Raw genomic sequence first — 15,624 nt, 5'->3', positions numbered from 1 at the left:
TCACACATTTCTTAATAACCTCAATCCTTTGTCACTGTTCCTATAATTAATAACTAAGGACAATTAAGACTTTAGCATTCACCATGTCCTAGACACTGTGCTAAGTATGCTGTATGCCTCATTTCCTTTAGTTCTCAGAATAACATGAAATAATACTACTACCTCTATCGGGTTTTTTAATTTTAATTATTATTTATTTTACATGTATCGGTGTTTGCCTGCATGTATGCCTCTGCACCACCTGTGTGTCTGGTGCCTTTGGAGGGGAGAAGACAGCATCAGATCTCCTAGTACTGGAGTGACTGAGTCTGTGAGCCTTCATGTGGCTGCTAGCAATTGAACACATACACACCCCTCCTCTGCAAGAGCAGCAAGTGCTCTCAACTGCTGAGCCATCGCTCCAGCCCCTCCCTCTTCTTTTATGTTTAGTGAATTTAAGTACTCCCATAAATTCACATTGACTAAGAGCCCAAGCAGTCTGATTTTCTTTAATTTATTTCTTTTTATTTTATGTGTATTGATGTTTGCCTGCATATATGCATGTGCACCACGTGTGTGCCTAGAGGCTAGAAGAGGGCACTAGAGCCCTTGGAACTGGAATTACAGATGTTGTGAGCCAACATGGGTGCTGGGAACTGAACCCTGTTCACTTGGAAGACAAGTGCTCCTAACTGCTGAGCCATCTCTTCAATCCCAAGCAGTCTGGGCTTATAACTTGGTAGAACCCAATCTTTATCATTGTGAGAGCCGTGGTCCTGGAAAAAGTTTATCTTTACGTTGTTACTACAAGTACCAAAATAAAACTATAATTATAATTTAATAGAACACATTGGGGGAACAGGCATCACATAAAAAGTAAGTAGGAAAGTGATACATTTTAGTATTTACCTAATGTATAATTCATTTTTTAAAAGCAAATACATTGAAGATGGTTTTTATGAAAAGGACCAATCTAATGTGTATGAGGATGGAACGCTTTCAGCATAGTACTGCAAGTCTGAGTTCTCGCTAAAATTAGGGACTCTCAGAGCTGAAAACAGAAACATTGTATTCCCTGTTTTGCTACGGTAAACTTACTTTGAAGGGTGAGCCTTTTGACTTAAACTTCAGGTTTTTATTTTTCTTCCATTTTGCTCTTAAAACAAAATTAAGAATATTGTTGACCAGACCCACAAAGCTAGTGTTCTAGTCACACCTGCAGTCCCAGCACTCAAGAAGTTAAGGTAGGGGTGCCACCGTGAGTTCAAGGCCAGCCTGGGCTACAGAGTGATACTTTGTTTCAAAAGAATGAAACAAGAGGGGATGGAGAGACGGCTCAGAGGTTAAGAGCATTGACGCTCCTCCAGAGGTCCTGAGTTCAATTCCCAGCACCCACGTGGTGGCTCACAACCATCTGTAATGAGATCTGGAACCTTCTTCTGTGTACATAATAAATGAATCTTTAAAAAGAAAAAAAAAGAATGAAACAACAAACAAAGAACGGAAAAGCAACTTTACTGAGATATAATTCATTAACTATATAATCCATTCATCTAAAGGGTGTTGTTGTGTAGTTATTTCATGCATTTTTAGTATATTCACACAACTGAGACCATCCATCCCCAGCCTTAGGCAATCACTAGGGTGCTTTTCTTAGTGTGTATCCATTCTCTCTACATAAATAGAATCATACAGTGTGTGTCTTTTTGTGACTGGCTGCCTTCTCTCATGGAATGTTTTCAAGGTTCACACTTACTGTAGCACGAATCAATACTTCATTGCTTCTTATGACTGAATAATGTTCCACTGCAAGAATAGACCTATTTTATTTATCTCTTTTTCAAGTTGGCAGAAATTTAGGTATTTTCACTCCTTGTCATTTATGAGTAATGCTGTCAGAATGATGGTTTACAGATTTTGTGTGACTATATTTATTCAGTTCTCTGGATATTTCACTGGATATACCAGGTAAGAATTTCTAGGTCATACAGTAACACTGTGCTTAACATTTTTGAGAAATTGTTCAACTATCTTCCCAAAAGGCCGCTCCGTTTAAGGATCCACCAACAATGAGAGGAGCCCCAGACCTTCATGCCCTTATCGTGCCTTGTTCTGTCCTTGGTCATGGCCATCCTGCTGGATGTGACACGGGGGTCTGTGGGTCTTGGATTTGCACTTTCCGTAAAGCTGATGGAACTGAGTACCTTTGCTCCTGCTTATTGGCCTTTTTACATGGCCTGTGGGAAATGTCTACTCAGATTATTTGCCTTTTAATAATTTCTGTGTTTATCTTTTTATTGTTGTTTTGTAGGACTTCTTCATATGCTTTAGGATTGTTCTATCAGATATAATACCTATGAATATTTTCTCCTAGTCTATGGGCTGATTTTTCACTTTCTTTTCCCACATAAAGCCTTTTATTTAAGAGACCATTCAAGGGCCAACAAGATGGGTAAAGGTACTTGGTTAAAGTGGGCAAAGGTACTTGCTGTCAAAATTTACAAGTTGAGTTTGATTTCCAGGACTCACAAGATAGGAGACAATTGACTCTGACAAGTTGTCCTCTGACCTACACACATTTATAAATAAATAAATGTAGTAAAATTATATTTTAAAATTCCAAAGGTAGCCACAAAATTCCATATCCTTGGGTTTACTTCGGTTTTTTGTTTTTTTTTTTTTCTTCTTCTTCTTGTTTTGCTTTTGGTTTTTCGAGACAGAGTTTCTCTATGTAGCCCTGGTTGTCCTGGAACCAACTCTGGTAGACCAGACCACAAACTCACAGAGATTCGCCTGCCTCTGCCTCCCATGTGCTGGGATTACAGGCATGTGCCACCACTGCCTGACTTAGATTTACTTTCTGTATTAAAGCTGGATATTTGTGTTTAGAATTGTACTACATTTAAAAATAAGGAACATTTCCCAAATCTGCATGCTGTCCTTGTGCCTGGGTAATTCTGATCTTCCCATGTTTTTGTTGTTGTTGTTCTTCTTCTTCTTCTTCTTCTTCTTGTTTTTTTGTTTGTTTGTTTGTTTGTTTCAAGACAGGGTTTCTCTCTGTAGCCTTAGCTGTTCTTACATGTCCTGGAACTCACTCTGTAAACCAGGCTGGCCTTGAATTCACAGAGGTTCATCTGCTTCTGCCTCCTGAGTGCTGGGATTAAAGGTGTGAGTCACTACTGCCCAGCAACCTTTTTTTTTTTTTCAGTCATATTTTATATGCTGTTGAAGCTAACGTTTACTTTTGACTTTCTCTGTAGTATCCTTTGCAGCATGAAAGGATCTCTATGATGAAGTCCTGTTATCTTTATTTTGTTGTTTATGCTTCTGTTGTCACACTTAACAAGACTTTGCCCAACCCAAGTTTACTGATGTTTTCTTCTATGTTTCCTGCTATATTGCCTGTAAGGCCACTCAAGAGACAGGCACAAGGAGCCATGCATTCTGTACACATTCTGTACTGTCTCAAAACACCAAGGGTTGTGGATATAACACAGTGGGTGTATGCTTGCCTTTAAAAAAATTATTAGCCGGGCGGTGGTGGCGCACGCCTTTAATCCCAGCACTCGGGAGGCAGAGCCAGGCGGATCTCTGTGAGTTCGAGGCCAGCCTGGGCTACCAAGTGAGTTCCAGGAAAAGGTGCAAAGCTACACAGAGAAACCCTGTCTCGAAAAACCAAAAAAAAAAAAATTATTATTTTACATCTTGGGATTCTAGGGATCAAACTCATGTTATCAGGCTTTTTTTTTTTTTTTTTTTTTTTTTTTTTTTTTTTTTTTTTTTGGTTTTTCGAGACAGGGTTTCTCTGTGTAGCTTTGCGCCTTTCCTGGAACTCACTTGGTAGCCCAGGCTGGCCTCGAACTCACAGAGATCCGCCTGGCTCTGCCTCCCGAGTGCTGGGATTAAAGGCGTGCGCCACCACCGCCCGGCCCGTTATCAGGCTTTTTACATGGCAAACACTTTAGCCATTGACTCATCTCCCAGCTCAAGTTTTTCAGTTTAAACACATCCAATAATGTTTCCATTGTGCCTATAGAAAGCATTTTGAAAGTAGGTAATAGATTTCATACTTCCCGCTCTTAGGTATTCTCATAGTTATTCAACAACTATTATTAACAACAAGTTATTTAATTCAACAGCTGCTGCACATAGTCCAGGGTATTGATCTGATTCGACAGATTCTGTGGGGAACATTATAAACAAGGCCTTTGTTTTCTATTTGTTTTCATACAATATCTTCTGATTATGGTTCTCCCTCTCCCAGCTCCTCCTAGCTCCTCCCCACCTCCTTGGTCACCCAAATCCACACCCTTTTTTGTTCTCTCTCATTAGAAAACAAGTAAGCATACAATAATAATGATAATAGATAAAATACGGGTTGGGGATTTAGCTCAGTGTTAGAGATCTTGCCTAGCAAGCGCAAGGACCTGGGTTCGGTCCTCAGCTCAAAAAAAAAAAAAAAAAAAAGATAATAGATAAAATAAACACCAAACGTGAGTAGAACAAAACAAACAAACAGAAGAATAAAGAGAAAAGAAAAGCTCAAGAAACACATATAGACACAGAGACACATTGACAAACAGAAATTCCACAAAAATACAAAATAGGAAATCCTAATATGTAAGCAGAAGACCAGTAGGATAAAAAATAAAAATAAATAACAAACAAACAAACAAAATGAAAAAAACCATTGAGTTCATTTTGATTTGGCCATCTACTGTTGGGCATGGGGCCTGGCCTTATGAGTAGTTGGTATCCCAAGTGAGATTCCATTGGAGAAAAATAATTTTTCACTTGCTAGTGGTTATCAATTAAAGATAGCTTCTGGGTTATGGATGCAGGCTTCTGTCCATGTCCACACTCAGCCCCAAGCCTGTGCAAGCCCTGAGCATGCTTTCGCAGTCTCTACATTCCTATGTGCACCAATCCTGCTATGTTTAGGAAGGCCTTGTTTCCTTGGTGTCTTCCATGCCCTCTGGCTCTTAAAATCTTTCTGCTATCTCTTTCACAGGGTTCCCTGAGCCCTGAGGGGAGGGATTTGATGGAGACATCCCGTTAGAGACCAAGTGTTCCAAAGTCTCTTACTCTATGCACATTGTCTAGCTGTAGGTCTCTGTATTTATTCCCATCTACTGGGGGAAGACGCTTCTCTGATGGTGGCTGAGCAAGACACTGATCAATGGGTATGGCAGAAATTTGCTAGCCAGTTTGTTGCTACATTCCATTTGCAGAATAGTAATATCTGGTTTTCCTCTAGTTCCCTGGGCTATCTAGTCTCAGGTTCTTGGCCATCTGAGAAGGTTACAGGTGTTAAATTCTCCCTCCCCCAGCAGCTATCAACTGCGGGTAGCTCTTAGTAATGAATGGGGCCTGGAATCATCTACCCCATCTATGCTGGAATTTTGGCCAGATTGATGTTATGCAAGAACCGCCACAGCTGGTGTGAGTTCCTGAGTGCTACAGCTATGTCAACTACAGAAATTTGCATTTTGAAACACCCCTCCCCCTCCTTCAGCGCTTACATTCTTCCCACTTTCTTTTTGAGCTGTCCCCTGAGCCTTGGTGCCAGGACTTTTTTTCAAATCTCAGAACATTCACAAATACCACACTCTGAGTGTTTACTATGTGTCAGGCACAGTATTAGACACTTTACATATAGTTAATCAAAATCGTAACAAACTATGAAGTTTGCTGTCTATGCAGAAACATGAAAAATATAAAAAGAAAAAAATGGCTGGTTAGAATTAATTTGAGATAGTAGATGGCTTTTTGTCTTTTGACTGTATTAAACGTTGTAATGCATTTTCAATCAAGATAGAAATCAGGTTTTGGTGCCTACCCTGAATCTCACTCTGTAGACCAGGTTGGCCTCGAACTCAGAGAGATCCGCCTGGCTCTGCCTCCCGAGTGCTGGGATTAAAGGCGTGCGCCACCGCCACCCGGTGATGTGCTTTTGAGGGTATCTGTTCTTACAGGTGCACGGACACGTACACATAAGTAAAAATAAAATAAAAAATTTAAAAGAATAAAAAATAAGTAAATGAAGTAAGAAATGGGATAGCCTGTTAAATTTAGTCATACCACAATGTATATATTTCAAAATACTGAAAATCATAATTGTACATCCATTTTATTTGTCTTTTTAAAAAATGAAGTAGTGGGCAAGCCAATGGCTTGTTAGATAAAGATGATTGCTGCCAAGCTCGACAACCTGAATTTGAAGCCCAGGCACCACATGGTGGGAAGAGAGAACCACAAGCTGTCCTCTGACTTACACACACACACACACACACACACACACACACACACACACACACACACTTAAATGATGTAAATTTTTAAAGTTTGAAAACAATAATAAAGCCTAATTTTCTTAACTTAGAACCTGGGTTGGTCCTCAGAGATTTCCAGATCTAAAGAATCTGCTGTGAATGACTTTCTGGGTCTCCTGAGAAGGCCCATGGGAGCGGCTCAGCTTCTCCGGACATTTCTCCAATCACTTATTCTTGAGATACTCTTTCTGATAAACCTAAGCAACACAGAGAAGTCATGAGCAGTGACTCCGGATGACAACCACAGAGAGCTTCCAGTCAACAGCAAGCCTTATCTGCCACCTGTGTGAAGGGGACATCTTGGAGGCACAGACTAGTCACACTTTCAGAGAAGAACAGCTACAGCAGAGACCAACAGTATAATTACATGCCCCAGCAAAAAAAGAAAAGTCACAGATCTGCCTTCAAAAATTTGAAGAAATGGCCAGATGATGGTGGCACACACCTTTAATCCCAGCACTTAGGAGTCAGAGGCAGGTGGATCTCTGTGAGTTCGAGACCAGCATGGTCTACAGAACGAGTTCCAGGACAGGCAACACTATACTGAGAAACTCTGTCTCGAAAATAATTTTTTTTTTGAAGAAATGTAAAACAGCAAGAGCAGACTTCTGAGCTGAGCCTGAGACCCTTCTGAACAGAGGGTCCTGTACATGGCCCAGGTGATGGGCTGTGAAACCAGGCCCGGCCCAAGTAGACTGACTAGAAGGACTCAAGAGACCTGGAGTGAGAACTTGCCAGGCCAATCAAGCTGCAGAATCATAAGACTCAATGATAAATTGTTTGGAAAAAGCATGATAGAATAGGTTGTGAACTACTAAAGGAACAAATATTGATCACAAAGCTTATTCACTGGGAATAAATTATGGAAGACGCAATCATACAGAGGAAATAAGTCTCCTCTTGGAGTTCTTACTCATTAATAACAAAATTTGAAAATAGACTCAAATGTCAACACAACAATTTTATTAAAGTTTAAAAGAAGACCTGTAGGGTAGGAAGACTCTAAAACCTAAGCTTCTGCCCCAAGAAGGAGAATAGAGGGGAAAAGGAAAAAGAAAAAGCCATGCCATTTTAGCTGCCGTAGAGGTCAGATGTGTGGCCCACAAGCAGCCATAAGGCAGGGAGAAAGCTTCAGAGAAAGTAAGGAAGCCTAAAATTTGAAGAAAAGCCCAAAGTGTCACAAAAATATGCGGTGTTCTGTTTTGTTTTGTTTTCCCAACTAAACACAAGCTAGAGTTATTTGGGAAGAGGAACATCTACTGAGAAAATGCCTCCATCATATTGCCAGTTGGCAACTCTGTAGGGCATTTTCTTGATTATTGACTGACGTGGGAGCGTCCAACACATTGTGGGTGGTGCCATTCTTGGGCTGGTGGTCCTGGGTGGTATAAGAAAGCAGGCGAGGCAAGCTAGTAAATGGCTTTCCTCCATGACTCCTTGCCTCCAGAGTCTCGTCTTAAATTCTGCATTTGCTTCCCTCCATGGACTTCGACTCAGGATATGGAGGCCAAATAAACCTTCCCTCCCCCACTGCTTTGGTCAGGTATTTATCATAGCAACAGAAGCCTGATTAGGACACATGCTTAGAAAATTCATAGAAGGAAGAAAAGGTAACGTTGTACTTTCCTGAGTAGTTCAGAAATGCAAGCATATTTATGACCCTACATGGCTGTGGCCCGTAAGATTCTGTACTAGGGGTGGGGATTTTGGGAAGGAATAGTACAGTATCTCATCAAGGAGCTAATTATCCCATCTATCTCTTTAGCTTAAGCCCACCTTCCTAGGGGTTGTCTCTTAGCAAAAGTGAATGAACCAGCCCAACCGGAATTTTGGGTCTCCACCCAGGCCAGAGATTCCATTCTCTTGACAAGGAACTGTTTTCTACTCTAACAACAGAGTACCCAAAGAAAATATTCTATGAGTTAGTTTCTTTATCTTCTTCGTGTGTGTGTGTGTGTGTGTGTGTGTGTGTGTGTGTGTGTGTGTGTGTACCTATACAAATGCATAGAGGACAGAGAAGGACATAAATTGTCCTGCACTATCACTCTACTTTGAGACAGGGCCTGTCACTGAAACTGGAGGTAGGCCATTAAACAACAGTGATCCCCCTATCTCAGCCCACCACAACATTGCGGGTGCCCATAGCCAAATCCAGCCTTATGTGTGGGTGCTGGGGTTTGAACTCAGGTTCTCAGGCTTGTGCAGCAAGTGTTCTTAACCAGCGACCCTCCTTTTCTGCTTGTTTGTTTGCCTGACTTCCTTCCCTTCCTTCCTATCTTCTATTTTTGTTGAGACAGGGTCTCTCACTATGTTAAGTGCAGTCTGGCCTCAAACTCATGATCCTCCTGCCTGTGAGTCTCCATAGTGCTGGGATTCTAGACATCTATCTGCTTGGTAGATCTTTTTACCGATGAAATTGCCACACATTTCATAAGACACTCAAGGCATTTACCAAAAACTTTATGAATTCACTGAGGAAAAGAAAAAGATGTTGCTCTGTTCTGATGAATTGTGAACCAATAGCTGAGGAGAGGAGCCCCCATGGAACTGGACCAGGCCCTCTGGATAAGTGAGACAGTTGATTAGCTTGAACTGTTTAGGAGGCCCCCAGGCAGTGGGACCGGGACCTGTCCTTAGTGCATGAGCTGGCTGTTTGGAACCTAGGGCCCATGCTGAGACACTTTGCTCAGCCTTGGTGTAGGGAGGAGGGGACTGGACCTGCCTCAACTAAATCTACCAAGCTGGGCTGACTCCCCAGGGAAGACCTTGCCTTGGAGGAGGTGGGAATGGGGGGTGGATGGAGGGAGGCTGGGGGGTGGGAGAAGGGAGGACAGGGAAATCCGTGGCTGATATGTAAAATTAAATTAATTATAAAATAAAAATATTGAAAAAGAAAAAGATGTTGGTTCCTGGCTGATAGAGTTAGATGTTTTGTAGTTTAAGTTTTTCAGCAGTTACAAACACTGTAAAAGTCAGAAGGACTAGGCCACCAAGACAAACTATTCATAGGTGTTTGATCAAGGGTCCTTTCCACAGACTTGCTGCTTTTACGGTTTTCCCAGTCAAGGGTAGCTGCAGCCATTTTGTGGGAATGTTCTCATTATTCCTACATAATAAATTTACCCCTAAACTTAGTGAACTCCCTAGCCCAGTAGAATGAAGAGTAGCTTTGAGTGAAGGTACTCTGCAGTTTGCTCCAGTAACAATCATTTCCCATATAGGATGGCCGTGAAGTAGTTCAGCAGGAAATCTGAAGCTAATTGCCTGTATCCAACTCCCAGAGATCCAAGACAAGCGGTTCCTCTATCAAGGGAACGGTTGCAGTGAGAGGCAAAAAGAAGCCCACAAGGAAAGGGATTTTAAGTGAGAGGAGAGCTTTTAAGCAGCACCTGGTCCAGAAGATGGCCTTTTGTCCAACAGACTAATTTTTCTTTTTTTCCTTTCAAACCCAGGGCTTTGTGCATGGCAGGCAAATGCTCTGCCACTGAAGCGCACCCCAACCCTTGATTTTGTGACATGGTCTTAGGCAGCTAAGGCTGGCCTTGAACTCTAGACACCCCTGTTTTAGCCTCATTGTCAATGTAAATAATATAAATTCAGCACTAGAAATGTATACTACAAAGAAAGCCTATGCTTGAAGGAATCGGCTTGGGACAGCTTCAGTAGAGTTCTGTGGAGTTGCCAGATTAGCATTAGGACAGCAAAGCAAGAGATTCCAGGACAGTACCACTTGGAGACTAGACTGGAGCAGCCAAAGACTGCCCTGGGGCTCACGTTGACGTGATCGCAAGTGAGGCTGTATATTTGTCGTCAGGACATGCAAGAAGAAGTTCGTATTCATCATGCAGTTGGAAACTTGTGCTCCACACCTCCTGTAAGGCATAATCAATCAATATTGTGGGTTAGCAAAGCAATCATCAAATTATTCCATATATAGACAGGTATATTGCTTTTACGAAATTTTAACAAAAAAGTTTCTTAAATCTGAGGTTCTCCTACTTCCCCACGGTCCATTGGCCATTGGGCCATGAGGGCAAAGGGCGTAAAAGCAGGAGGTGGGGCCTCATCCAGCCTGTGAGCACTATGGAAATAGCCTTCTGGGAGACTGCTTCAGTGTTACAGCTCAGCTTTATTCCAGAGTAAGGGGAGATGTAAAGGTGGGGGACAGTGGCTGGAACACCACTTAGTTTGTATTAAACAGCACGCTCCTATCCTAAGGCTCCTTGTGTGGCAGCAGGGTCCAATCATAAAGCTCCTAACATGATGTCTGATTACCATATGGACAGCAGGGGAAAACTGTGTCAGGGATCACACTAGAGATAAGTCAGGCATTGGGGCCTAGAGACATTCTCCAAATAATATCAGGTAGAGAGTAGGAAGTCCTCTGCTGGGGGTGGGGCAGGAGTCCTCTGTGCTGCTGAGCTCAGCGAGAGCTGCCAGGCCATGGTAGACTGCAACCTCTGACTAGCAGGACCTCCCAACATAAATCCACCTAATACCACAGATGTGTGTGTGTGTGTGTGTGTGTGTGTGTGTGTGTGTGTGTGTGGGTTCATGTGTACACACAAGGTCACACATGACCTAGACTTCTCTCTGCTTCTGAGAGAAGGTAGACAAAACCTAGGCCTGAGCTACACAAAACAAGGTGGTTCAGAATAAGACATCATAAGAGTTCTTAGCTGAATTTCTCCAGAATCTGTGGGTGACAGTTTCCTGCTGAAAGACTACACTTCCCTGTTGTTATTTGTTTTTTGGTCTTCTGGGGTGGGTCTGCCACCCAACTCCCAAATAAATCACACATGGAGGCTTATACTTAATTATAAATGCACAGCCTTAGCTTGGCTTGTTTCTTGCCATCTTTCCTTAACTTTGAATTAGTCCCATCTATCTTTTGCCTCTGGACTTTTCCCATTCTCTTACTTCTGTAAATCTAACTCTTACTCCATGGTTTGCTGGGTAGCTGGGTAGCTGGGTGGCTGGCCCTTGGTGTCCTCTTCCTCCTCTTGCTCCTTCTTCCTTCCTCCCAGATTTCTCCATCTATTTATTCTCTCTGCCTGCCAGCTCCACCTATCCTTTCTCCTGCTGATATTGGCCATTCAGTTCTTTATTAGACCATCAGATGTTTTAGACAGACACAGTAACAAAGCTTCACAGAGTTAAACAAATACAACATAAACAAAAGTAACATACCTTAAAATAATATTCTACAACATGTCCCAGCTTCCCTGTTAGACTATGGAAGTCATTTCTGCCCCTATAAGGTGCAGCATCCCATCTTCTTCTGTAGGCATTTGGCCATCTATACTCATGGGTGAAAAAAGTGACCCCTTGCCACGAATAAACATGGTCCTGCCTAAGATCAAACCAGGCTTCTCTTTCCACCTTCCATCTCTGTGGCTACTTTAAAATAATCTGACATATGGTCTGAAAACCAGGATGGGAAATCTGAGCCTAGTAGGGGCTCAATTCCACCCACAAAAAACCTCCCTGGCTCTCATATGAGCCCTGGCCAACCCCAGAAGGCTAGGCAGGGTCTCCCATTTCTCTCAGAAAGCCTTTTCTTTCCACTCTCTTTCCCTGCCCTTTCTCTCTCATCTCACCGCCTTACACTGACACATTCAGACTTTCTAGGTGTAAGCCCATGCTGCATTCAACCAGAGCACACATGCGCACAGCAAAATGCCGGGACAAGGTAATCCGTTGGACCTAACTCAGAGGCACCGTAGTTAGGTCTGGGAGGTCACTGGAGCTTTCCTCTGTCTTTTTAAAGACCATCTCAGTCGATAGCATTGGAGACTTCCCACTGGCTGTTGTAACAGGGGCCCGAGATCTTAGCACAACTGACTCCATAATGGAAGTACCATTCAGGCTGTAAAACTCAGCATGTAGACAGTACCAACTGCCAAAACAAAAACAAAGACCTAATCCATAAAAGTCTAGAGAAATCTTTAAATGTACTAACCTTGCCTTTTGGCTTCTGTAGTTCCGACTCTGGCTACCTGTTCTTGTTAACTGAGGTATGGCAACCCGGGATATGATTTGTGTGCTTAAAAGCCTATCCTTAGGAAGGCTCAGTGCTTCACTGGGATCCTGAATGCCAAATGTAGTTGCCAGCCAGCTAATAAAGAGTTTCTTTTGGCTTAAACCTATGTCCAAGCAGTCCTCTCTGGTGGATACCACCCAACAATATGAGAGAGTTTGGCTGAGAATTCTAAATCTGAGAATTCTCCCCTGTCCTATCACTCCATCAGCTGAAAGTCCTGAGTACCATCCACTGGCCCAGTAGCTAATTAACCCTGGAGTTGTAATGGTTTGGGGGTGTTCACTTGTTCAGTTCTCAGTCCAAATCTGGCCTCAATACATACTGGACAAATGGCCACTTCTCGCCCAAATTCAGAGCTCTTGATTTTTAATAACTAAATTGATGTAGGTAACTCTTGGAGAAGGAATGTGAGTGTGGTTGAGGCCCCTCCCCCTTCTGACTCATAGTTCACACCAGTCTTTCTCAAGGCTCTGGCTTACAACCACACCCAGAGCTGGAATGCCCATCTTTTCTGCTGGGCCTCCAAATTTGAATCTTTACAATTATTCCTTGATGCGGTAATATAGAATCTTTTTTTCTTTATGCCTCTCTGGCCTTATGCTTTTGGCCTACTTCTGTTTCTGGCTCTCCAAATCTGGAAAACTCCTGCTTGTATCTTTATCAGCTAAGAGGTAAAAGCATTGCAGATCATTTGCTCCCATCTGCAGACACACACAAACTGTTTACAGATACGTTGATCACCGGGTTCAGTCTTACAGAGATTCAAATGTCTTTGGGGTATGGATAATACTGAAAAGTTATTTCATGCTGTTCTACTCCACTGAGAAGACTGGCTCTTCTGGAGTGGGAATTTGGCCTATCTGCCCCAGACTCAAGCGTGTTTGTTTAAAAGTTTCCTCCAAAGTCTCTATTCTGGGTCACACTGGCCAGCTGACTCTGCGACAGGGAGAAGGAGAGCAAAACAGAAGATCCCAGGAAAAGACACTTTGTGCACAGAGGTTACAGATGGCAAGGTGTTTAGCTCTCTGAATTCTTCTCACTTCCCCTTGGTTTTGTTTACTATCTTTAGAACTTGGGTGAAACTTTAACTTTCTGTATTTTAGGATTTGTAAGCTCATTGAGCTTGATTTTAAAAGGATGTATAGATAATTTAAATTTGCTATAACATGCTATATATGTAGCTTGGTGTCAACTCTTGTTTAGGAAAAGTGTGTGTGCATGACAGGCTCACCTTGGGGTACCATCTTGGCTGATGGAGTAGCAGCCATGTGGCTTGTCACCATCTTGGCTGATGACCTCATCAGGATGGGAACATGCTATGTGACTTTACCATCATCTTGGTGGAGGTGATCACACGGTATCCCTATGCTTCTCATTGTATCTCCAAATGGTTTATTTTAGAACTGGTTAATATAAAAACTGTGATTTTTTTTTTTGCTATCTTTGTTAAGCTTTAGCTATTTGATGAAACTGAGTCATATAAAAAAAAACTATGATATTTTTGCTCTTCATTAAGCTTTAGCTATTTGGTAAAACTGAGTCATAAAAAAATGGATTTTTTTTTTGCTATCTTTGTTAAGCTTTAGTTACTTGGAGAAACTAAATCACATAAAAAATTGGCATTTTGTAAAAATACACTATAAAAGGATCATAAAAATAAGGTTCCTAGTCTCTCTGTGGATTAAAAATTATGGTTTAAAGTTTATTTTAATACTAAAGGATCTTTAATTTAAGAATTATAATTTTTAAGGCTCAAATTTAACAGGGACAAAAGGGCAAAATCCTAATCTTATAAAAGATACCAACTTGTTGTAAACTTTTAAAGATAATTAAGATATACAAGTTAATGATTAGCCATGCTAAGTGAAAATATAATTTATTTACAGAGACAAGCTTAGAGGGTGAGACCAATTTATATCTCCTATTATATAACTTTCTTATATATTGTCAAAGCAAGTAACTCAAAAACAAGTTTAAAGTAAACTTAGCTTGTTTAATGTAGAATAATATTAAAAATCAGGTGTATAAAAACTGGTTATGAGAAATTGAATGCCTGAGTATAATGTATTAAAAGTACAATACCCTTGAATAACCGGCAACCCCCAGGCTCAAAGACTTCCCTTGGGTAGAGCTCCATCCCACCAGAGTAAGTTTCATGCTAGCCTCATTACAGGACAAGATTGCATGGGAAATAAGATCTCCCGCAAGTCTGCTGCTTCTGCCTCTGGCTGTGTAGGCCTGGCCAATTCTGGCTCAATGGGCTTGACCAGCTCTAGCCATGAAGACTCAACCAGAAAGAAACCTCCTTATCCAAAGGTGAGGTACATGATAGCAGGATGGATTCTCTTGCCCAGTGGAGGACCTCAGTCTTCACCCACACCCTAAATGCCTCAAACAATAGAGAGGCAAATAATAATTACTCTGTCCTCAGTGTCTCCCAAACTGACATATGAGGCTGCTGTGAACAGGGGAACCATGTATCTAAGCTTACCACACTGGGATGGGACCTGTATGCTAGTTCAGTTGGTCATGTCCTTTACCTTGGCTTTCAGTTCTTCCTTTTAGCAAAAGCTAATTCTAGGGTTCACTCCCTAGTCACCCATATTCCCTGATTAAAGGAGGATGCCAGACACTCTGTCATCAGACTCACAGCTTTGGAAAGTTATTCAGAATACCCAAGCGGTGTCTTTGACCATTGGTTTTATATCTGTAGAGTCAACAAATGATTCTATTAAATGATGTCCCAAGCTCTCAGATTCCTCAGGAGGAGGTGACTTAGATGAAGGAGATTCTTTCCAACTTGCACTCACCTGTGGTGCTGTGGGAATATAAACTAGTCCCTACCCAGAGGGAGAGTTCCAGGGCCAGTGGCTGAGCTCTCACCTTGAAGCATACAAGGAGTATACAGGCTTTGGCAGTGATGCTTGGGATGCTTTCTAAGAATTTTTAAAAGTCGGTATTTGTTAAAGTTCACTGAATTGTGTTATCTTGCTTTACAAATTATGCCTCTAAACAGTTAGTCTATTTTAAAATAGAATGATATTAAGTAATGTCAGTATTTGGTGACCTAAAGATTTGTCCAGAGACAAAAGGAGTAGAGTTGGCTTCAGCCTTCTTTGCAAAGTCCATGTTACATGTAAATTATTTGTTACAGACTCGACAGGACTGGCTGCTTTCATCTCTCATCTGGTCTACGGCCATACCACCCTGAACGCGCCCGATCTAGCCAGATCTAGTCTGATCTCGGAAGCTAAGCAGGGTCGGGCCTGG

The sequence above is a fragment of the Peromyscus eremicus genome, chromosome 3, assembly GCF_949786415.1.
Source record: "Peromyscus eremicus chromosome 3, PerEre_H2_v1, whole genome shotgun sequence".
Taxonomy (NCBI): Eukaryota; Metazoa; Chordata; class Mammalia; order Rodentia; family Cricetidae; genus Peromyscus; species Peromyscus eremicus.
The sequence above is the reverse complement of the archived record's forward strand: the minus strand, read 5'-3'. Positions refer to the sequence as shown.